The sequence below is a fragment of the Erinaceus europaeus genome, chromosome 1 (genome assembly GCF_950295315.1).
Source record: "Erinaceus europaeus chromosome 1, mEriEur2.1, whole genome shotgun sequence".
In the NCBI taxonomy this organism is placed as follows: domain Eukaryota; kingdom Metazoa; phylum Chordata; class Mammalia; order Eulipotyphla; family Erinaceidae; genus Erinaceus; species Erinaceus europaeus.
In genome coordinates this window covers 181,517,174-181,540,554 of record NC_080162.1, presented here as the reverse complement: position 1 = coordinate 181,540,554, position 23,381 = coordinate 181,517,174, and the positions used below count along the sequence as shown (strand labels likewise).

The 23,381-nt window shown below is 37.2% G+C and overlaps 1 protein-coding gene across 2 annotated transcripts in view; it reads left to right on the top strand.

Moving 5' to 3' along the window:
- KCNB2 (potassium voltage-gated channel subfamily B member 2) overlaps positions 1-23,381 on the top strand; it is a 515,333-nt gene that overhangs the window by 10,821 nt on the left and 481,131 nt on the right. The window contains exon 1 of one of the 2 annotated variants that reach the window (XM_060200272.1): positions 17,187-17,306. The exons of the other annotated variant lie outside the window; for it this stretch is intronic. The gene's annotated coding sequence lies outside the window, so the exon portion shown is untranslated. Of the gene's footprint in view, positions 1-17,186; positions 17,307-23,381 lie in introns of those variants that run through there. 2 annotated transcript variants of the gene reach the window in all.

Below are 23,381 nucleotides of genomic sequence, written 5' to 3'. Positions count from 1 at the left end.
ACAGTATTTGCCAAGCAGTGTTAAAAATGAATTGTTCAGCGGGGAAGCAATTACAGAAGCCAGACCTTCTACCTTCTGCAACCCACGATGACCCTGGGTCCATGCTCCCAGAGGGATAGAGAGTGGGAAAGCTATCAGGGGAGGAGGTGGGATATGGAGATTGGGTGTTGGGAATTGTGTGGAATTGTACCCCTCCTACCCTAGTTAATTAATACTTTCTTAAATAAAAATAAATAAATAAATAAATAAAATGATTTGGGACTTCACATTGGCAGCCAAAGAGGAAGTGATGGGAGATAAGACTGAAGAGGAAGGATTCCATAACCCTATGGTTTTGTTAATTTATCCTTTCTTAAATTAAAAAAAAAAATGGAATGTTATATTTGAAAAAAAAAAAAGAAGACTGAAGAGGAAGGTTGAGGATTAAATGTGAAAGGTGTTGCATATACTACGTTAAATCATATGGACTTTATTCTGTATGGAAGATTGGGGGGGTTAAATAATTAACTATTTAATTAATTTTGTCATCACTGGGGCTTGACCACTCTGGGATGATTTTTTCAGATATAAAAAGACAGAGGGAAGGTGTATGGGGAGAAGGCATCAAAGCTTCCTCCAGTGCGCTGGAGCTAGGCTCAAACCTGGATGGTCTGCATGACAAAGCAAGTACAAAGAATGGCCCTACAAGATTTAAATTAAGTAATATAGTATTCTTTTATTAGGGAGGTGGTGGTGGTGGTGATATCTGAATGGTGAATGTTAAGAGGAGAAAAGCCTCATTTCAGGAATCATCTCTTTCCAATCTGTATACAGATGGAGCAGTGTAACCCCTCATTGGGTAACATCTCACCAAGCCTCATTTCTGTCTTCTTCATGAAGAAGTAAACACTGGGGCTGAGTGGTGGTGCACCTGGTTGAGCACACATGTTATAATGTGCAAGGACTCAGCTTCAAGCCCTGGTCCCCACCTGCAGTGGGAAAACTTTGTGAGTGGTAAAGCAGTGTTGCAGGTGTCTCTCTCTCTCTCTCTCTCTCTCCCTGTCTACCACCCCCTTCCCTCTTTATTTCTGGCTGTCTCTATCCAATAAATAAAAATAAAGATAATAAAAAAATTTTTAAAGAAGTAAACATTTTTCTCAACACCTATTCCTATCATATTCGGTCTCTCTAGTCAAATGCTGGTGACTCCCTGGTTACCTGAAGCCCAAGATATTACTGGTATCCTCCTTGGCCACTGCATCCATTTCAGAGTCCTGGCTTTATCGGTGATGCTAAGTCTTCTTCCTCTCTTAATTCCATCTCTCTTTATTGAATAACCTTTCCCTGTATTATTTCTTTGCTCATATCTCAACTCCCCATCTCTTAAGTGGTTACTTTCAGATTATCTGAAACAAAAATCTCGGATGGTTTTATAACCTCATGAGTCAGTCTTTGTTGCAAGACTGGACTTAATTTGTTGACCTTCAAAGCCTTAGTGAATATCTTCTACTCAAAACCACTTCACTGTTTTTCTTCACTAGTGTAATATGGGAAATAGTGGACCAGAAAAAAATAGTTTTCCAGACTTAAATTTCTAGAATTATAGTGTTTATTTACTCTTTTTTTTTTGTTTCTTTCCTTATTTTTTTTTTTGTTTATTTACTCTTATCTCTGTTCCCAAATGAGCCACTTCTTTCCTAAACTCCATAATCTTATAATGTTTGATTATATAGACAATAAAGAGCAACTGTCAGACACAATAGCATTCTGGCTCTTTCCAGGTTATTTTCATGAAAGTGGTAGATCTTCCCTGAATAAATGCAGTTTTACTGGCACTTTCCAGGGCTCCAGGGCTCCTGTTTTTGTATCTGTTCCCTTACCAATGACCAATGCCATGCATTTATAACGTAAATATCTACTTCATGTTGTTAGTTTTATAACAAGATGATGTTAACTACTGTAACAAACCAGAAGATTAATGGATTAACATAATAAAAGTTTATTTCTCAACCACATAACATTTAGGTAGGGACCAAGAAGGAGAACTGAAAAGACACACGCAATTATTAAACATTTGATTTAGAATTGACCATAATACCACTTTTGCCTATATTCTGCTGACAAATTCTAGTCAAGTGGCTCTCTTCGATGTAGAGAGATCAGGTGACATAATTCCTGGGATAATAGGAGCTTTTCAGTGATAATTCTCATTTTACAAATATGCAGTATGAATATAGGTAGATGATTTTAGCTAGGCATCCCTATTATACTGTCTTCCTCCAGAATAACGTAGGGGAAAGAAAAGATATGAATTAGTGGAGGTAGAGAGCACAATGGTTATGCAAAGAAACTCATGCCTTAGGCTCTCAGGTCCCATATTCAACCCTCTGCACCACTATTAATCACTGTAGTCTAATAAAAAAAAATAAGAAAAAGAAGAGAAAAAGAAATAGAAAGAAAGAAAAATAACAAAAGAGAGTTATGAATTACATTCACTCATTACTCAGTCCTCTACTATACATGACATCTCTCTGCATCTCCCAAACCTTGATCCTGTCTTCTTTTACTCCTTAGCAAGACCTCTAGGATTAGTACTTACCTACATTCATTCTTTCAAGCATCACTGGTACAACTTCTTGAATATAACAAACTGAGGCTGACTGTTTTTGGAATAATGGATGATAATTCATACTATAGATAAGAAACTAGTTCTAATTAAAGGTTAGTTGTCACTATTCTTAGGAGTGAATTTATTATTTTACATCACAGAGTTTTCTCACCAGCCTCTCTCTTTATGGAATTCAAACACTAGACATTTATTTTCTTCTTGACATCTTTTAGTAGAATTTTCTCTTTGTTCCTTTGCAGTGTTTGGGTCCCCCAAAGGGTCTTGCCTGTAATAGCCAAATAGTAAATTATGTTATTCTCCAAACAAAGCAACACTTATTTTTCTAAGGAGGCTAACTACTTTCTAGTCCCACTGGGTAAAAACTGTAGCCAGTTTCTTAAAATTATGCACTTAGTCAGTATTAATTACAAATTTTTTATATATGGATTATGTGTTGCTTTGCCCTTGCACAACCCAGGTTTGAACCTGACTCCCACCACACTGAAGAAAGCTGTGGTGCTGTGGTCTCATTTACTCACTCTCTCTGACTCCCTGTCTCGATTGAAATATATGTTTTTATATGGTGCTTTAAGATTGTCAGGTTAAGCAAAATTGACATTTATCTTTAGAGGGCTAACTCTATATGATGTGAATCTTCTCTAGTTCCCAATAGTGATTATTCCTTATATCTAAACTCTTTATTAACTATTTGAAAAGGAAAGGTGATGGGAAGAAGGGAGATTTCTGTAAATGAAGGATGAGGGTGATGATTCTGGAGTGAGGAGTACCACATTAGTTTGTGATGAGCTAAACTGGGGGAATTGAGACTTTATGATGCCATATTTTTAAATTATTTATTTATTTATTTATTTAATTATCTTGGTGCCAGCAGTATAAATCTACTGTTCCTAATGGTCATTTTTTCTAGTTGTCTTGGATGGGACAGAGAGAAATTAGGAGGGAAGAAGAGGTGGAAAGGGAAAAAGGAAAGATAGATACCTGCAGACCTCTTTCACCAATAGTGAAGCTTCCCCTCTGCAGGTGGGGAGCAGGGGCTCGAACCCACTTTGTACTACGTGCACTTAACCAAATGTGCCACCACCCATACCCTGATGCCGTAATTCTGTATAAGGTTTATTTATTTGACAGTGAGAGAGAAAGAGGGAGGAAGAATAAGAAACCAGTTAAATAGAGATTGAGCAAGTGCCAGAGCATTGCTTCATCACACTGGTGCATATGCTACCAGGGGTCACCCCTAGGATCTCATACGCACAGATATGGTTCTTTAATTACTATGAAAACTCCAGACCACTCTGCCATCATTTTTGTCCAGAGATACTTTCATATTCTGCTGCTACTCCATTTAGCTTCTTCTTTGTAGGCTTCTGGACTGGAGCTATTTGTATATTTTCTCCTCTTTTCTTCTTTTATAATACTGTGTACTCAGTCATGTCAGGGTAAGCTAGTCCAAAAAGTAGTTCAGCCAGGTAGACAAACATGGCATCTGGAGAGACTGGAAACAGGTGGCTGATGGCACTCCACATAGGCAGAGAGTTAGAGATGAAGAGCATTGGGGAAAGTTCTGACCAAGTATGGGAAAAAGGGATATGAAAGCAGGCAATATTTGGAGATTTCCAGTGGCACACACAGACAGGACTAGGATGATTTGCCTTCATAGGCTCAGCTGCGATGATCTGAGGGGACTTAGAGGTTAGGTGGAATTCTTATTAATAGCTAGCAGGGGTCCAGACCAGTATCTGTTGTCAGGAAAATCATGTGATGGTTGCTTCAGTACGGGATTCAGGCATGGATAGGAGACTTTTTCCTATGTGACTTCCAAACTACTAGAACTGTGTTCTTTTATTTTAATTTAAAAATTAAAAAAAAAAAAAACTTTTAGATATAAGAGAGAGGGGGAGACACCAGTAGCACTACCTGCTGCTTGTGAAGCACCACCTATCCCGCACACACCCCCTCTAACCTGCAGATGGGTCTGAGGGCTTGAACTCACATCCTTTTGCATTATAGCATGTGCACTATGTTGGGGTTGTCACTTTCTGGTCCAAACCAGTACCATTTTCTGTCTGGGATTTCACTAATTTTTTTCTTGTTGGTCCTGTTGGAATCGGCTTCCTTAATTTATCTTCCAATACATTTTTTACTTTTTAAAAAAAAATACAGACCTGGTTTTATCGCTCATGTACCTAAAAACCCCTAAAAATGTCCTGCTTTTCTTATGACAAAGGCCTAAAATCTTTAACTTAGGACTTCCTTCTTCATTTGCTGAAGCACTATGTTTAGGGCCTGTCTGTTGGTTATAACAGGATATGAGCAGTCTGCCCCCTACCCTCCAGCTTCATCTAATGCATAGGTGCCTTCATGTTTTGCTACAGTTTCTGGTTTTCCCTTCCTTCAACTAAGGTGCCTGGGATGTACTGTCTTCATGTCTTCACATTAAGACTGCTCTGAACCCTGTCTATTTTTACTTATTTCTTTCTTAGTCTCAGGTCAGAAAATACTTTCTCAGAGAAGTCTAGGGAGTTCTCTCCACTATACTTTCTCCTGCTAATCTCTAGTCTCCTTTGTCAGAGTTAAGCAATTCTAATTTCAAACTGTTGGTAATGACTTATTTAGTGACCTTTTCTTGTGCGAGGACGTGAGCTCAATAAAGGCAGGGTCTTTTCATTCTGTTTTGCTTTCTTTCTTTCTTTTTGTTTGCTTTTTTTTTTTTTTTTTTTTATGCCTCGAGAGTTATCACTGAAGTTTTGTGTGGGCACTAAGAATCCACTGCTCCTGGTGGCTATTTTTTTCCCATTTTTTGGATAGGACAGAAAGAAATTGAGAGAGGAAAGGAAGAGGGTGAGGGTGGTGTGGGCTCAAATGTGGATTCTCCTGTAGGTCTTTGTGCTTAGTACTATGTGTGCTCAGCGGGGTGCACCACAGCCTGGCCCCATGTGAGTCCTTTTCTTTTCTTTTTGTTTCTTCTTTTTTTTAATTGTTTTTTTAAATTTTATTTATTTATAAATGGAAACACTGACAAGACCATAGGATAAGAGGGGTACAAGTCTCACCACCAGAGCTTCTGTATCCCACCCTCTCCCTTGATACCTTTCCTGTTCTTAAACCCCATGGGATTATGGACCCAAGGTCAGTGTGGGATGCAGAAAGTGGAAGGTCTGGCTTCTGTAATTGCTTCCCCGCTGAACATGGGCATTGGCAGGTTGATCCATACTCCCAGCCTGCCTCTCTCTTCCCCTAGTGGGGTGGGCCTCTGAGGAAGCAGAGCTCCAGTACACATTGGTGGGGTCATCTGTCCATGGAAGTCCTGTTGGCATCATGGTAGCATCTGGAGCCTGGTGGCTGAAAAAGAGTTAACATATAAAGCCATAAAAATTGTTGACTAATCATTAACCTAAAGGCTGGAATATTGCAGATGAAGATTTGGTGTCTCTGTTTTGGAAAAAGCTAGTAGTAGGTCTATTTTAGTTATATTCCAAAGGGCCCATGGCTTTATTAGTTATGCAGGTGGACCCAGATTATTGTCTGGGGAGATGATATCATGGCTGGAAAAAGGGCTAGAAAGCTGGATCAGGGGAGAGAATAGCTCCCAAATGTGGGAAAAGTATATAATATTGTTGACTGTAAACCCATCGATTTGATCTGGGGCCCATATTCAGCATAGGAGCCTACCTCTACATCCCAGTAGGTCTGAACTTGCATTTTATGGTCATCAGTAGGAACATTCTGAGTTGCAACCATTTTAGGACCCATCTTCTTCAGGTGGTAGATGGAATATGTTATCCAGCCTTCCTTTGGAGGATGGAACATTTTCTACCATTGTTGATCCACACTGAGGGCAAGGTTCTATGGGACCCCCAAAGTGGTCCATTATGTTGTTCTGATGGAGAAGACAGGTCATTTTCTTATTCACTTTCTCAGTCATATCATCTATGTACAAGTCCATGTACATAGTAGGTGCTCACTCTTTATTTGTTGAATGAATGAACAAAGAAATGAGTGAAGCTAGAACTCAAGTTTAAAAGCAGATTCTGGGTCCTAAGACAAAACCAAGTGCAGGAACTGTTGCCCAGTGTAGTACAGAGAAGGTCCACGGTGCATTTTCCTACCGATGAAAGGCCAAACCTCAAGTGCACACTGTTGTACTCTCACACACTTCATACATCCTCCTTGACAACTGTAAGGATAATCCAAAAATATGGGTCAATAAAGATGTGGTAAGTGTGGTAAGGGCTTAGGGGCTGCCACTGGTAGAAATAGAAATGGCTGGTAGATAGAGATATAAGCAAGACAAAATGTGATGCTTCCACCACAGTTTTTCTTCTCACCCCTATTTTAAAGGAGTACTCTGACTCATAACTTCATGGAGAAGGTTGTTTAGACCACTGCTTTCCAACAGAACCTGATGTGGTGATGGAAATTTCCTTTATCTGTTCTTTCCAGTACACTAAGCACTGGCCACATATAGTATTAAGCGTTTGAAATATGTCATATGTGATTGACAAATAACATTTTATTTTTTATTAATTTAAAATATTTCACAAGTGAGAGAGAGAATGGCCAGAGCATTGCTCTGGCATATCTGTGTGGGGCTTAAACCCAGGTCTCCACACATGCAAGTCTGCACTCTACCAGCTGAGTTGCCTCCGAGGCAACAGAGAGACTATTTGTTAAATTTAAGTGGTCATACATAGCTAGTGACTACCATCTTAGCCAATGCAGGTCTGGGCTGTTAACAACATGAGCTATTTTAGGAACCCTAAATGTAAAACCAGGATGGTTTAAATTCTAGAAATATTAACTTAAAACCAGTGTTGGACTCTGGCATGTGGTATGTAAATATGTAAGCCATTTCTAGACTTCAGTGTGTATTTCAACTCTGATGAGTACCTTCTATTTACCTCCTAGTGAGGAGATTTAAATGCACAAGGTCTATTTTCTATCCATAATAAGAATTATTCTTTATTGAAGGCATTTCTTCTTTATATATACACAATATATAACATTATGAAAATATAGAACATTATCTTCTTAGGCATCTATGTGCTTTGACTTGTTATTTGTTTTTTATTTTCCTCCCTGTCTCTGTCTTTGGTTCTTTACTAACCTCAAAAATAACAGACACAACACTGTATGCTCCAGCAAGTTCCTTGTCTTTTGTATATTGGTTTCTTTCTTTTTTGCCTATTTACAAAAGCAGTTTTATCAGTTTAGACCATTAACAAAAAGCAAAACAGAAACAGCCCAAATCCAGTTACAATAGCTAGCAAAAAGAGATTGTGAAATGGTATTTTTTAGCATGGCAACTGATACATTTCGGGGGGTTTATGAGCTGTAGTAATGTTAATGTTTGCTACATAAAAGTGTAAGGCAAAGGATTTCTTTTTTTTTTTTTTTCAGTTGTTACCTAGAAGCATTTATAGTTGTTTTCCACCCTTTGAAAGTTCCTATATCACTAAATTTCTTGAGATCTTTGTCCTTCTTTTCAAAAATAAAAAAGCTTTCTAGTAAGAATACCAGAATGGGAAAGTGGTGTCTAGGAGACAAAATTCTGAAACATAACAGTAAAGTAGCATTTGGAAAAGATGGTCTGCTTTTAGTCCTTTTTTGCCTAGTCTTTATAACTGAGAACAAATGTGTCTCGGGGCTTTCATGCTAAATGTCTCCAGTTCATAAAATCACAATTATTAATCAGACTATCATTAAATATTAATTCACTTTTGGGATAAATGTCATTTTAAATTTGGAATCCTACTTTTTTTGAATTCAAGGAGAGCATTTTCATTAGGCTTTATAGGAAGAGTGCTCATAGAAAGCTTAGGAGCTATTAAAAAGCTCATTTGAAAACTAGGCTTCTGCTTTCTTTCAGGGTGAGCAAAATACTTGGTTTTTATCATAATAAACATATTCAGGATGGGTTTGTGTTTAAAAATATCTGATGAGCCATTTCCTTTTTAAGACTTGTCTATGTTTCATGTCTGGGAGAAAACCAGTTCATCACTTTGGCCCAGATGGTCCCAGACATCTAACTTGGTTCTGTGCTCTACCACTGAGCCATCTCCCAGTTTACAGAAACCATTTTCTTCCAGGCATGTTGTAACACTTGGAACACAGTGCTTGGTATTTCTAAGATGCTCAATAAATATCTCCTGAATGTATTAAAATAATTATTTATTCATTTAGATTATTGGCACATTTACAACCTCAAAGAGCCTTTATAATTCCAAATGGCAATTAAGATGATATGGCTGCCGTAAATGAAAATTGCTGCCTATAAGCTTCCGTGAGTAAGACCTACGTATTATTTGCCAGTGCTTCATATCCCTCTTTCTTCCTTTGTCCCACTATGTTTACATCGGGTAGTAAATTTCCAGTCAGATGCAATATTATCCAAGCCTGCAAGGCACACACCAAAAGCACATTTCCATAATATTCTTTGCATTAATTCAGTTGGGTTCCTTAACTTCAAGGTCTACTAGACCCAATTTTGTATCCACTACACACAGTATGTAATGATAGCCTAGCAACACAGTGTTTTGGTAGGAGAGGAGGGAATGAGAAATAGATACTACGTCTAAATCAGTATTTTCTGTATAAATCAGTATAGTTTATGATCTTTTCCCGTTCTGTTATTGGAGTGGTAGAAATTACAGACTTTTGTTGTAGCCAGTAATCATTAATAATTTGGTTTGACTCATCAGTATTCACAGGTCCAACTGGATATGAGATAAATTACTTCATTCTCACATGTTTTATCTTCATTCCAATTATATTTTTGGTGTTCTAAGGTAGCAAAATCTCATGGAAAGAGCATGGGTTCAAGAATAAGAGACTTGGGATTTGCTGATATTGAATGGATTCTGAGATCATTTAGATTCACCACTAATTGGACACTTAAGTGAACCCTTTTCAAAAACTCTGATTTTTTGTTTATGTGGTGTCAGGGAATGAACTCAGGGTTTAATATATATTGTGATACTGCTGAATACTTCTCCAGCCAGATGTATGTATGTATATATATATATATATATATATATATATATATATATATATAATTTTTATTAGTTATTTTCAAAATTAAGATAACTGGGGTAATTAATTCCACACCATTCCCGCCACTAGACTTCTGTGTTCCCACCCCCTTTCAGTGGAAACTGCATTAGTTCTTCCAGGTCACAGATATGGGTTGACTTTATATTTATATCTATCTATATAGCTATCTTTTTTTATTTTGCCCATTTTGTATGGTCCTGCCTTTACATCTCTAGTTTACACCTACACCTATTGCTTCGTAAGTGTCTTTCCTTTTTTCCTCTTCCCTCACATGTAAGTGAAATGGTGCCTGGTTTCATCTTGTGTTTTACAGATTTGCTTCCTTTTCATTGATGGTATACAAACAAAGAATCCTAGTGACAAATGTTTTGGGGCTTGGTTTAATTGGGGTTCAGAGCCCTCTGGGCATCTTTTCCTATTATTTTCTTTTTTTATATTTATTTTTCCTTTTGTTGCCCCTTTTTATTGTTGTTGTAATTATTGTTGTTATTGATGTCATTAGATAGGACAGAGAGAAATGGAGAGAGGAGGGGAAGACAGAGAAGGGGAGAGAAAGATAGACATCTGCAGACTTGCTTCACTGCCTGTGGAGTGACGCTCCTGCAGGTGGGGGAGCCGGGGGCTCGAACAGGGATCCTTATGCTGGTCCTTGTGCTTTGCGCCACGTGCGTTTAACCAGCTGCGCTACCGCCCGACTCCCTTCCTATTATTTTCTATCTCTTGGAGTATGGACAAAAATTCTTTCTGGGTTACAGAAGGATAGAGTTCTGGCCTTGGGTTGCTTCTCCACTAGACAAGGACATTGATAAGTTGATCCATACCCCCAGTCTGTTTCTGATTTTCCCTAGTGGGGTTGGGCTTTGGGAGATGAGATCCTGGGGCACATTGGTAAAGTCATCTGCCTAGGAAGCCAGGGTGGAATTGTAGTACCATCTGCAACTTGGTGGATGAAAGGAACTAAATCAGGCAGGGCAAAATATTTAATAAACAAGAACCAAAGAGTAGGAATAGATGAGACTAGGTATGCGGGGGTAGAGAGAAGCTAGGATGTCTGTTTATTTATGTTCCTAGGGGACCATGACTTTAGTAATTTTTTATTTGAGCTTGATAGTTAATATGAAGGTTTACTAGAAATATTTGTCTGGGAGGATGGTATCAGAGTTGAGAATGGAACTTGAAAGCCAGATTAAGGCAGAGAGTAATTTCCAAACTTGAAAAAAAAACCCATATAAATACAGTTAATATGTTTACCACATCTATCTGACCTGGGTGGATATATATATATCACAGGAGCCTGTACAACGTCTGAGTCCCTGTCAGTTTGATCTCACAGTCCATAGTCAAAACTTCTATGCAGCAATTATTACAGGACCAGTCTTTCTCAAGTGGCAGAATAAGATGACCCAGCCCATCTTCAGAGAGTGGGGTAGCCCCTACCATTGCTACTTTATAGTGAGGGTTAGGGTCCTGAAGAGGCCTTCAAAAGGATTAATGAGAACATTCCTGAAGGAACTGATTAGAGATGGTAAAGAGAGGGATCTATTAGAAGTCTAGGTCCATGCTATCTATGGGGGAATCCAGGATTCCCTGATTAGGACTCCAGGTGCTGAGGTGGTCTGGTATTGGCCAAAATGGCCACCATTAAGCGAGCCAGTCTCTTCTTACCAGTTTCTGTAGTCCCTTCTTCGTCTGACAAGCTTCTGTTTTCTCCCAGTTGTTGAAGCCTTGGATGTCATTTGTTGTATCCCAGCCTAGTATTTATTCTCTGCTTATTCAGTAAAATAGAGAAGGAAAAATGTAACAGCACCCTTCTGCCATCCAGGGAGTCTTCTTTGTGCTTGTGTGGGTAACAATGATCAAATCTAGGGACTCACAGAGGGAAATACAGTGCTTTTTACTCACTGAGTCACCTCCGGACCCTGAATTTTGTATTTTTAATAGTAAAAAACAATTTTTAGGGGCCAGGTAGTGGTTAATCTGGTAGAGTGTGCACATTACCATGTTCAAGAACCTAGATAACAGCCTCCCATCTCCAACTTCATGGGTGAGGTTTCATGAGTGGTGAAGCAGTGCTCTAGTTGCCTCTCAATTAATTTATTTATAAAATGGAAATAGTGACAAGACTAAGGATAAGAGGAGTACATTTCAACAAAATGCCCACCCCCAGAGTTCCATATCCAATCCCCTCTTCTGATAGCTTTCCTATTCTTTATCCCTCTGGGAGTATGGACCCAGGGTCATTATAGGGTGCAGAAGGTGGAAACTCTGGCTTCTGTAATTGCTTCCCTGCTGAACATGGGTGTTGACTGGTCGATCCATACTCCAAGACTGTCCCTCTCTTTCCCTAGTGGGGCAGGGATCTGGGGAGGTGGTTTCTAAGAGACACTGGTGGGGTCCTTTGCCCAAGGAACTCAGGTTGGCATCATGATAGCATCTGGAACCTTGTGGCTGAAAAAGATTTAAGAAATAAAGCAGAACAAATTGTTGATTAATCATGAACCTAAAGATAAGAATATTGAAGATGAAGATTTGAGGTCTCCATTTTAGAAAAAACTAGTAGGTCTGTTTTAGGTATATTACAGAGGTCCCATGACTTTACTAATTTTTGCCTGAGCTTGACATCAAATATGTAGGTGGGCCCAGGTTATTGTGTGTGTATATGGTGTCATAGTTGGAAAAAGGTCTAGAAAGCTGGATCAGGGGAGAGAGTAGCTCCCAAATATGGGGAAAGTATATAAATATTGTTAACTGTAAACCCCACCAGTTTGATCTGGGATCCATATTCAGCATAGGAGCCTATGTAACCTCTGCATCCCTGTAGGTCTGAGCTCACATTCTGTGGCCACGGCTAGGAGCATTCCAGGCTGCACTAATTTCAGAACCCATCTTCTCTAGGTAGTAGGTAGAGTATGTTGTCCAACCTCCCTTTGGAGAATGGAACATTCCCTACCATTATTGATCCACACTGAGGGTAAGGTCCTATGGGAAACTACAGAGAGGTTCATTGTGTTGTTCCTGATGGAGATGACCAGTGAGAGTGGCAAAAGGGATCTGTTAGAGGTCTAGGCCCATCATGTCTGTGTGGGAACCTCAGGACTCCCTGACTAGGGCCCCATGTGATGGGGTGGCCTAATATTGACTAAAGAGTCATCATTAAAGCATGCCAGTCTGTTGCCCTTATTCAGCTTTTGTAGTCCTTACTTTGATAAGGTTAGCTTTGGAGTGACTGAGGGAAGTGTAATAGGAAGTAAGTGAGGAGGCTATCTAGATCTAAATCTAGATCTATACCACTTTTGCTTTAAGGTATATATATATATATTTCCCCTAACTTATGGATACATGTATATATTCCCTATCTCATGGGCCCTGGTCTATAGGTAGGTTTTGAGGTTTTGTTAAGAAGTGCACCACTGGAAATGGAGTTAAGGAATCCTATGAGCTAGGAAAGGTCTCACCACAGTAATGAAGCTGAAGAGCTGACATTCTATTCCTGACACCTCTGGACACAGTCTGAAGTGAAGCATGCTGAGGTGGTACTGGTTGCATTGACTAAGTTGGGATTCGTAGATGCAATATCAGTTGGTATAACTTGAGAGAAGCATACAGGAAAGTGAGCCCCACCCGGAGGTTCCAGGACTGGGAGATGTATGGGCTTTATAGAGAAAGGGGAAGTTTCCTGCTGTCTTAATGTTTAAGAAGGTAATAGATAGTCATTGCTATAACCAAATTATTTGGCCGTTGCCTCTCTTTCTAACTCACTTAACCCACTTCCCTGTCAATTTCTCTCTGTCTCCATAAAAATAAATAAAATTAAGAAATTAAAAAAATATAAAAACAAAAAGCAAATGTTATCATCTATCTTTCCCATAAATTACAAATAGTACACCTAGCAGTATTCTTTTGAAAACTGCACACTAAGTTTGATGATTAGTTAAAAAATTATGTCTGCAAATATTTGTCAACTCTACTTTTACTAGTCATCAGAAAATTATAACATTTTATATGTTATGTGCATGTCACTTAACCCAAGGAATAGACAAAATATCACAGGGATTACTTGAGGCTTATTCTTTTCTCTTGTATCTTGCTAAAATGATTGCTGCGTATTGTTCCATATTTTCAGCTATTTAAGGAAACTCCCCTGTGTCTTCTGAAATTAAGTACATGGGCTTTGTACTGCACTAGGGGAAGATAGAGACAGGCTTTGGTATGGATCTACCTGCCAACATCCATGTCCAGCAGAGAAGCAATTATAGAAACCAGACCCTCCACCTTCTGTGCCTCATAAAGAATTTGGTCTATACTCCCAGAGAGGGATAAAAAGTAGGGAAGCTTCCAATGGAGGGGATGGGATATGGAAATCGAGTGGTGGGAACTTTGTGGAATTAGACCCCTGTTATCTTACAATTTTGTTAATCATTATTAAATCACTAACAAAAAATTTAAAAAAAAAGAACATGGACTTTGGATTAACATAATTCTGGATTGAAACTTTGGGGACAACATTACTATTATATCTTCTTGATGCTGAAACTTACTTTCCTGACCCTCAGTTTCCTTTAATGTAAATATAAATTAATAACACCTACCCCAAGGTATGTTGAGAACTAATAAGAATTCCCATGAAAATTAAATGGCATAAGCATAGTGAATGCATAAAATAATCATTATGTGGTAAAGGTTGAAAATGGTAACTATGAATAACATTCACAAAGCAAATGAGATTGTAACTTTGGTTTTCCTTCAAATATACTTCCAAGAATATCCTTAATTTCTAGTATATACATTTTGTACTTATTGACATTTTGATCTTAAACTGAAATAAATTCCAATTGCATATCTGAGTCCTGTAGCGATACTTTATTCAGTATTTATTTATTTATAAAAAGGAAACCATAGGATAAGATGGGTACAACTCCACACAACTGCCATCACCAGAACTCTGTACCCCATCCCCTCCCCTGATAGCTCTCCTAGTCTTTAACCCTCTGGGAGTATGGACCCAAGGTCATTGTGGGATGCAGAAGGTGGGAGGTCTGGCTTCTGTAATTACTTCCCCGCTGAACATGGGCATCGACAGATCTTATTTCATACTAGTGTGCTCTTCTATTATAACCCTGACTATGTGAGGTTTATAAAGGTGAAAACAGAGTGCTTTTTATATCATCATCTCTAAATCCAATATAATTTGTTATTTTTCTTAAAGAACCCAAATAAAATATGACATTAGAGGAGAACTGCAACAAAAAATCAAGAGGCCAGTTAGTGGCGCACCTAGTTCAGTGCACATGTTATAATGCATAAGGACCCAGGTTCAAGCCCTTGGTCCCCACCTGCAGTGGGAATGCTCTGTGAGTGGTGAAGCAGTGTTGCAGGTGTCTCTCTGTCTCTCTCCCTTTCTACTATCCCCTTCCCTCTTGACTTCTGGCTGTCTCTATCCAGTAAGTAAATAAAGATAATAAGGACATTTTTATTTTTTTTAAAGTCAAAATCCATAATTTCAGGCAAAATCCATTAATTTAACTAGCCCTGTTCATGCTGCTCATTTCAATGAAAACAATAACTGTCTTTTATCTCCAAATTTCTCTACTCATCCAAAGTAACATTTTTTTGTTAGACTATTGCAACCATATTTTTTCCCATCACTGTTTTTCAAATTATTTATTTCAAGACTGTATCATCTGGTACAAGTCACATGAACTCAGGGCTTCAGTCATCCCATCTGTGGTCCCTAATTTTCACATTTTTATTTTAGAAAATGTTGATGGAATATGATGAGCTCATTTTCCTCATCAAATGCTTTGATATTTTTTTCTTATCAAATTGTACTAACTTACATTAGTAGTGGTAATTTTAATATCCTAAGGAAGCATAGAGGTTAGTAGGTCATCTAGACCATCTGCCTTACATTCTTACCATTAATTATTTATTATTACTGAAGCTCTCTTGCATTTTACACAACAGAGACACATGGTAGATTGAAAAAAAGGGGCAGGGGTGAGGGGAGGAATATTTACAAAGTGCCACACACAGATGGATGCTTAATAGATTCTATTTAATGAATCTTACTGATAATAAGGATGGGTGAAAAACATTATTCTTAAGCGATATAAAGTTGGATATCTATAGTTCAGCAAATCTCTTCCCTTTTCTATCTACTAATGCAGAGAAGAAAAAAAATATGGCACTGTGAATTTAAAAATTAGGTCTATTAATGATAAGGACACCATTGATTTATTAGAAATGAATTCATTCAAACTAGAATCTAGAATATATTGTTTTGAATATTCGCAGTCAAGAAGGGACAGAAAGATACCTATGGGTATCACTGTAGATTATCCTAAGGTGAATTTGGCAGTAGTCTTCACTGAGTATGAAGATGTGGCCAAATGTGTTCTACTATGATCTTAACACATTGGGAAAGATTTCTGTCTTTCATCTTAGTTATTTTCCCAACCCAAATATTGCTCTACTTGTGTTTTCATGACTATAGGGCTTTAAAATTCATAATTTACTCAACTCATTACTTTGATCTGTCAGGTAGTTCAGAAACATTTGCTAAGCACTTGTGTGCCAAAGGAACACATATGAATATGTTTGAGTCTTTTAAAAACTAGTAGCCAAGAGGGGCAGGTGGTGGTGCACTGGGTTCAGTATACACTTTTTCATGTGCAAGGACAAAAGTTTAAGCCCCTGCTCCCCACCTGCAGGGGGAGGATACATGAGTGCTATTGCAAGGATGCAGGTATCACTCTTTCTCTCCCTCCCCTGTTAATTTCTCTGTCCTATCTGATAAAAATGAAAGAGAGGAGTACCAAGAGTCAAGAAAGACATTTTCAGTTAAGCTTCACAATATACCATCTCTGTTTTAGCTATTTTTTTTATTATAGTTAATTACTTTATGTCTATTGTTGAATGACATCCACTACCAGAATGTAAGCTGCAAGGTGTAAGGGGTTATAAATGTAATGTATAAATTTATAATGTATAAATGTTTCTATTTGAATAAGAAAGAATAATATATGAAAAATTATGATGTAATGAGAAAAGCATTAATGTAAAACAAAAATTTAATCCATTGTGTTAGAAAATATTCCTTATAGACAAGATATTTGTTCTTCACTTTGAATAAGTACTAAGAGTTGATCAGTAGAGATTGTATAAAAGAGAATTTCATACACAGGAGTTGTTGAATTTAGGACATGTCAGGTAATATGAGATAATTGGAGAGGAGATTTCTTTTTGCTTTATTAGTGATTTAATAACTATTAACAAGATTGTAGGATTAGAGGGGTACAATTCCATAATTCCCGCCACCAGAATTGCACATCCCATCCCCTCCACAGGATGTTTTCCTATTCTTAATCTCTTTGGGATCATAGACCCAGAATCATTATGGGGTGCAGAAGGTAGAAGGCCTGGCTTCTATAATTGCTTCTCCAGTGGTCATGGGTATTGGAAGGTGGATTCATAACCCCATTATGTTTCTATCTTTTCCTAGTGGGGCAGGGCTCTGGGGAGATGATGTTCCAGGACACATTGGTGACGTCATCTGCCCAGGGAAGTCATGATAGCATCTGCAACTTGTTGGCTGAAAAGCATTAAAATATAAAGGAGAACAAATTGTTTAATAATCAGAAACTTAAAGGTATGAGTATAGCAGATTTGGGGTCTTCATGTTAAAAAGCTTACATTCATCATCTCCTTTTTTTATTCAACTAATGCTTTTTATATGTTATTTTATGCCAGGCACTTAGGATACAGTGATGAATCAGATCAAATATTACCCCAGCCCTTAAAGAACTTAAAGACTAGTGGAGAGGGTGGATATTAATTTAATAATCAAAATGTTCATCCCAGTATGTGTAAAATTACTGTTATGACTAGTGTTAAATAGCACTTGGTTCTGAGTTCCTAAAATAGGATTATTGTATTGCTCAAGAGGCAAGAGGATTAGATAGCAAAGGCTGATAATTGGAAATGGAGGAGAGAAAAGGAGATATGAAAATCTTCTGTGATGGGAGGAGTGATACCTAAAAAAGAAATGGAAGAAAGTACTAAGGAAAGACAGAAACAGGCAGGGTGTATGGATCAACCTGCCAAATGCATGTCTAGCAGAGAAGCAATTACAGAAGCCAGACCTTCCACTTTCTGCACCTCATAAAGAATTTTGGTTCATACTCCCAGAGAGGGCTAAAGAATAGGAAAGCTTCCAATGGAGTGGATGGGACATGAAACTCTGATGGTGGGGAACTATGTGGAATTGTACCCCTATTAATTTATAATCTTGTTAATCATTATTAAATCACAAATAAAAGTAATTATCTGAAATAAATAAGTAAAATAAATAAAATAATTTTGGTTCATACTCTCAGAGGGGTGAATGTTAGGAGACGATGACTAGAAGGCTTTGAAGTCCAGGACCCAGGGAGAGAGAAGAGGGGAACAAAATAAAGGACACTCAGAAATAGCAGGTGTGACTTAGAAAGGAAGAGAGGCAGGACTATAGAAAAAATGGGCAGGTATATAAAAATATAGACAGATAGTTATAAAAATAATAGTTAACCATATCTGTGATCTAGGGAGAACTACTGCAGTTTCCAATGGAGGGAATGGGGACACAGAACTCTGGTGGCGGGAAAGGTATGGAATTATACCACTGTTCTCTTATAATTTTGTAAATCAATATTAAATCACTAATAAAAATTAAAAATATATCTACTAAAAATAAATAAAAGAACAAACAAGAATGGAAGTGCAAGGAAACAGAGTATACAGTTTTACTACATAAATAAGTAGAGACTAGAATGGATTGATGAGGTCCAGAGTGGAAGAGGATTAGGTGATTATAAAGCCAGAAGCAAAAGTAATGAAAGAGTGACTCTGTGAAACGTCCTTCCCTTCTCTTCAGAACGCAATCAAGTTGCCTGTATGCAGCCACCTCCTTTCTTAAAATAAATGAACAATATGTAGGAGGATCTCAATTTAGTGTAGTTTGAATCAATATTTTGACAAAGAAATAAAAGCTTTGTCAAACTTCAACTAGAAGGTGAAAGCCTCAGAACAAGGAAGTGGTGTATAATGTAAAGAGACCTCTGTAGGTCTCTACAGATCTGAGTTCTGTTCCATGTTCATTGAAACTATCAAAAAGAGGTCACCCAAGATATATGACTTTAGTAGATCTCAGCTTTCAAAGTTTCAAATCATAAATTTGGACTGGAAAATATACAAGTACTCTTTTTGTAGCTTACAAACATTGGCATATTTAAAGAAATGTATTACCCTTAAGTTACAGAAACTAATCTCAAATCAGACTCAGTATTCAAGCTTTTAATAAAATATCCACTTTGCATATTATATATTTAATAATGGAGACAAAAGGAGTCATAATGTAATTGGAAAATGCATTTTTACTACTAACCATGGCCCAATTGAGAAACATCCCTTGTATAAGAATATTACTATAGAACATTCCAGATAAATCATTTTATCACCTAAAAGCTAGTTTTATTGGAGGGAACTTGAAAAACTATACAAATCATATCCAAATATCAAGAGTATGTGTTAATTTGTTCCATAGAGAGTAAGTCTGATTTCTGCCAAATGCCCAGATGGTATCTGAAATTTAAATCAATCTTAATAATAAGAGGTTGTATCATTTATACATATCAACAGATAGTTACTGAAGTTTGTGATTTTTGCACTTAAGATATAACAGAAAGCTCAGTCTTTATTCCAGCTTACTTTAGTAGTTCCAGTAGTTTCTCTGTTGTAATTCTTTTTTTTTTTTTGCCTCCAGTTACTGGGGCTCAGTGCTGGCACCATGAATCCAGCACTCCTGGCAGCCGTAGACACCCCCCATTTTATTCTGTAGGACAGAGAGAAATTGAGAGGAGAGATATGAAGAGAGACAGAGAGACACCTGCAGACACTCTTCATCATTTGTCAAACATCCAGGCTGCAAGTGGGGCGTGGGGGCTTGAACCCAGTCCTTGCATAATACGATGTGCACTTAACTGGTGCACCACAGCCTGGCTCCCTGGAATTCTTTAAAATATTTTCTTATCTCCTTTCATCTTTATTGTTTCCTTTACTTATTGTAACTTTGTAAAAACTTTTGCTGAGACATTTAAAAGAACACATCTTTGGTCCCATTTTAAAGGGCATTTTGACCGTCATAATAGAAAAGCTTTCATTTAGTGAATGGATGAGCTTCATACGGAAGTTCAAGTTTTTATGTGTGTGCGGATGTGTTTGTGTTTTGAAGCAGACTGAAAATCTCAAGCCATGGCTATACCTTGTAATCTAAAAAATGTTAGAGATGCATTTTAACACCAATATTATATTTTTCAAAGTAGGGAGGGATTTTTTTTAATGATGTTTTGTAATAGACCACTGTTCTAAAATCAAACCTAGCATTTTCCTCTAATACATTTATTTATATGTAGCCATTCATATGTACATATGGTTTTATACAATTCTTTAAATATCCATTCTGATGAATAAAATCTTAGTATGTACCTAAATAAGTTTATTTATACATTTGATTATTCAGAGACATCTGTGATATTGAAAGATGCTCATATTACACATTGTCACTTATTGCCTTTTCCTTTTCTTACTGAAACACAATGCTTCCTTTGACCACGGAAAGCAAAGCTTTTAGGATTTTGTTTGAGTGTGTCTATAAAAAGCATGGGTTATATCAAGGATACAAGTCCTGGATTTTTTTTTTTTAACCTACAGAGTAAATAGTTGTACTCAAGTCAAGGAACATATTGATATTAGCACTCTTTAACTGTGGAAAGGAAATGCCACCTTCCACCTTTCTGAGCATAAGGACAATCTTTCCATCATTTCCAAGCTTAAAATTAAAAGTAAGCTGTATAATTCATTGATATTCTGACCAAGTCTCACAGAATTGAGCAGTTTTGTTGACTTTCTCAGGATGAAAATTTCTAAGACCTTTAAAATTTTTCTTATTCCCACATAATATTATTTTTAAGTTCCTTTTTTTTCTTATTTATTGTTATTTTTTGCCAGAGGTCTATCACTAGAATTCAGTGTCTGCACAGTAATTCTACTGCTCCTGGTGGCCATTTTCTCTTTTCTCTTCCTTTCTTTCCTTTACTTATAGAGACTGAAATAGAGATATGAGAGGGGTATGAGTGAGAGAGAGAGACATTTGCGGCACTGCCCCACTCGTCGTAAGGCTTCCCTCATCCAAGTACCAGGGGTTCAAACCTGTATCCTTGTGTATAGTAATGTGCATGTTCCACCCAGTGCACTATCTCCAAATTTCTAGTTTTATTTATTTGATTAGTAAATTTTAAGGTGATTCTTTCAGATTTCAGCAAGTGTCAAAATGCTATAAAAACCATTTTTTAATCATCTTATGAGGGGATAATTGTTTACAGTGTAGTTGTTTATGTATGGGTACAGTTTCTCACCTTCCTGTGATAGGTGTCTGCAAAACACTCTCACGAGAGGCTCAACATAGATCCATTTCCATCAATAGGCACCAGGATCCCAGTGCCCCCACCACCTCCTGGCTTCCCCTCTATTTTCAGTGCACAGATATGGTGCCTTTCTTTTCAGATATTTGTTGCAAATAATCTTTTATGGAACAGAAATAGCAGTTACCAAAGAGATACATTTACTATTTAATACATAAAATTTTAGAAACTGCTTTAGAGCTATACATAGAATGTTGTAGACTTAAAGGTCTCAGAGCTGCTTGTTTGTAAATGCCTTCTCAGCGTGTAACTACCAACACAGAAATAAAATGTTAAACATCACTTAGATATTTAGAAAGATTTCCTGTACATCTTCACAGAATGATGCAGAAGCCTTATTCTGCCTTGATACTCTACGGAAGTGTCTATGACATAATAGAAGCATTATTGGGACCACAGTAAACAAACAAACAAAAAAATCCTCCAAAACAACAGGGCAAAACAGAAATCCCTACCCCCACCCCCAAACCTGGAGCCTTAAGCTGTAATTATGATGCCATGATCAGACATTTGTGTTTTGTCAGGTTTGGCCCTGAACTGGTGGCAACATAATTCCACGCTGCTGGGAGAAGCACAGTGCAGCTGTGCAAAATGAGAATGTTTGTTGTTGTTTATTGTTTCAAGAGTTGCTTTTTTCTCTAACAGACTAATGAAAAGATGTTTAGTACATTTGCACTGGTTGAATGATTGTTGCAAGCTTGACTTTCAGTTGATCAAATGAGGTGAAATAAATCAACAAACAGCTAAAAAAATAATTAACTGAGATTTTTGTACCTGACATAAAATATGTGTGTTCAATTTATGACTTATGTGTATAAACTATACTGTGTAAGATCTACTCAGTTTAAACATTACATTACTGCATTTTATATCAAACTTACATACTGACTTGAATTACATGATTAATTCTTATAGGACAAAATTATTATGATTGCACTAATAAAACTGAATGTGAGAAAACATAAAATTATAGACACTTTAAATCACTAGAATTAAAAACATAAATTTTGTAAGCTATCTGAAGTGGCAAGGAACAGTACCTAACCTAGAGCAACTCAACAGATTCATTGTTGAAAGTAAAATTAATATGACAGAAAGGAACACATTACATATGAAAAACTATAGAAATACAGCTAAATACTAAATAAGATGAATGAAAAATTTATGTTATTTTGAAGGTAGCTTATTTCAAGTCATGATAAATATTAAAGGGATCTTGAAATAAAATGTGGAAACCATCTTTTAGATCTTAAGAAATGATACATGAAAAAATATTTTCACTGTGAGGAAATGTTTATAAGCAAATAAAGCTTATTTCTATCTAAAGTAATAATGGTGATTGGAGGGGAAGGTAATAAAAGTCACAGAATCCTAACTTTCTCTAACAAAGGTAGCCTTAAAATGATTGAAGGTAGTGAAATAGGGGGTAAAATCAGACGTTTGTTTCCTCACCCATCAAACAAGTATAATATATACGTGAGATTCTAGTTTGACCATTGTTTCTTACTACTACTCAGAAAGGTTGATCAGCTCTGAACCCTACCCACAGCTCATACACTACTCAAGAATTATGCCTTTGAGTCTCTACTCTTTACAAGTGAGAAGCCTAATATTCTTCCAAGGGAGAAAAATAAAATATTTTAGCTACAATAGCAATAATCAGAGGGATCTTATTTAGGTCTTGAAAAATCAAACCAACAGGCCACTTTCTCTCATTTTTAGTTTTTCTTCCCATTGTCTGGAGAAAGGGTGTTGAATTTATTTGTCTTTCATTGTAAGATTTTCCGTCAGTACTAGATTTGTTATAATAGGAAGTTCTTGATCACTAAAGACTATCTTGAAATTTAGTTGTTGTGAGCCCTCTCCTCTTGAGACATACATGCCAAAAAAAAATTCTAACAATCATACATGAGAAATTACTTAAGGCAAATGATGGCCTAACAGCATAACATTTTACTTATTTAATTATTAAAATTATTACTTTTATAGGAAAGTTAGTCAGGGGCCGGTTGGTGCCACACCTGGTTGAGCAAACGTATTACAATGCGCAAGGACCCAGGTTTGAGCCCCTGGTTTCCACCTGCAGGGGGAAAGCTGTGCGAGTGATGAAGCAGTATTACAGGTGTCTCTCTGGCAGGTGTCTCTCTCTCCCTCTCTATGACCCTCTTGATATTTCTGATTGTCGCTATACAATAAATAAAGATAAT